The sequence below is a fragment of the Chinchilla lanigera genome, unplaced genomic scaffold, assembly GCF_000276665.1.
Source record: "Chinchilla lanigera isolate Chin_1 unplaced genomic scaffold, ChiLan1.0 scaffold00019, whole genome shotgun sequence".
NCBI classification, from domain to species: domain Eukaryota; kingdom Metazoa; phylum Chordata; class Mammalia; order Rodentia; family Chinchillidae; genus Chinchilla; species Chinchilla lanigera.
In genome coordinates this window covers 23,799,983-23,802,220 of record NW_004955420.1, presented here as the reverse complement: position 1 = coordinate 23,802,220, position 2,238 = coordinate 23,799,983, and positions in this window count along the sequence as shown.

Sequence of the window (2,238 nt, the reverse complement as noted above, 5' to 3'; positions counted from 1 at the left end):
AAGGAAAGGAAAGGAAAGGAAAGGAAAGGAAAGGAAAGGAAAGGAAAGGAAAGGAAAGGAAAGGAAAGGAAAGGAAAGGAAAGGAAATCATGGAGCGCCATCAGGCTCACGCACCGAGGTAAACCCAGATGCATGAAGGACCATAAAGGGAAAGATGTCAGGTTCACCAGGATCCCACACCTTACCCACAGACCCAGTTCCTATGACATTTTCTTCTATGACATAGATTTCAAACCCTTCACCCTGGTCATTCTCCTCTACATTCTAGTGTTCTGAACCTGTAATGAGAGTACTGTGCTGTTACATCCTTACTATTACTTGTCCCTTTTATTAACATTAAATGTACCCCTGAAGGCCTCAAAATTCCAGATTTAAAGTTATACTACAAAGATAAAATAACAAAATAGGGTGGTCCTGGAACAAAAACACACATGTAGGCCAATGGAATAGAACAGAAGACCCAGAAGCAACCCCATGCATATCCAGACATCTGGTTTTTGGCAAAAGGGCCAAAAACATGTGCTAGAGAAAAAGATAACCTCTTTAACAAATGATGCTGGAGAAACTGGTGATACACATGCAGAAGAATAAAACTAGGCTCATCTCTCTCACTCTGTACTAAAATCAAATCAAAATGATCGAAAACCTAGATATAAAAAATACAAACTTTGAAACCGCTGGAAGATAACATAAGGGGAACACTTGAAGCCACTAACACAGGCAGAGACTTGCTGAAAAGAATTCCAATAGCACAAAAAGTGAGGTTGAGAATCAACAGGTGGGACTACATCAAACTTTAAAGCCTCTGCACAGCAAAGGAAACAGTTACCTGAGTGAAGAGACAACCTACAGAATGGGAGAAAGGTTTTGCCAGCTTCTCTTCTGAGAACTAATAAGAAGAATATATGAATAACACAAAACAATGAACCTCTCAAAACAAATGACCCCTCACAAAGGGGAGACATGAACTTACTAGACACTTAGCCAAAGAAGAACTGCAAGGGGCCAGTAAGGACATGAAAAAAAAAGTTCATCTTTACACATTACAGAAATGTAAATTAAACGGCTCTGAGATTTTATTTTATTTCAGACAGAAATAGACACACAAATGGCCAATAAATCTAGCAGGCACTGTGCCAAGTGGTACACGCTCATCATTCCACCAAACCACCATGACCACCCTACAAGATAGGATTACACTCACTTGGCAGATGAAGAAACTGAAATGGCAGGTAAGTGATTTTCCAAGAGCCCACAAAACAACCTTAGTACACCAAAAACAGAATGTGTACCTGGATTTGTTTGACATTGTAAGTCAAATTCTAACCCTAATAACTCTAATTCTCAACAAACGACCTTCAGATAAGCAACATCAGTGACACCTAGGAATGCATTAGAAATGCAGATTCCTAGACTTTACTCCAAACTCCATGGCAGACCTTCAGGAAAATAGGTCCTAGCAATCTGTACTGAAGAAGCCTTCCAGGGAGATCTGATAGACCCTTAAGGGTGAGATCCACTGTTCTAAACCATTATGCTAGCTCACAGTCTGTCTGACTGTCTCCTTTCATTATATACATGACACATGCAAATATAAAGATAGCAAACTGCTCTTTAAATACAAAACTAGTGTCTTTCTATTTATACATCCCATTTTACCTTTTTTTTTTTCTTTGAGACAGGGTCGCATATAGTTCACACTGGTCTTGAACTCACTATATTGCCCAAGATGGCCTTGAATTTGCAGAGATCCTCCTGCCTCAGTCTCCTGAATGCTGGTATTACTGGTATGTACCACCACCATGCTCAGCATCCATTTTACCTTTTTTATAGTTTATTTTAACTTTTACTTTGGAGAAGTAAAAGCTAAAATAAACTATAAATAGTAAGTGGAGCCAGGTGTGGTGGTGCATGCCCATAATCCCAGCACTTGGGAGGCTGAGGCAGGAGGATTATTGCAAGTTTGAGGCCAGCATGGGCTACAAAGTGAGTTCAAGACCAGCCCAGACTGCACAGTGAGACCCTGTCTCAAAAAGACCAAGACAAACAAACAAACAAACAAAAAAACAGTAAGAGGAGTAGCATGAAAAAAATAGTATAAACAAATTCTTTTAAAAAAATTGCCAGGCATGGTGGCATACACCTGTAATCAGCACTCAGGAGGCTGAGGCAGGAGGATTGCTATGAGTTTGAGGCCATCCTGGACTACATAGAAAGCAAGTCCAGCTTGAACTACAA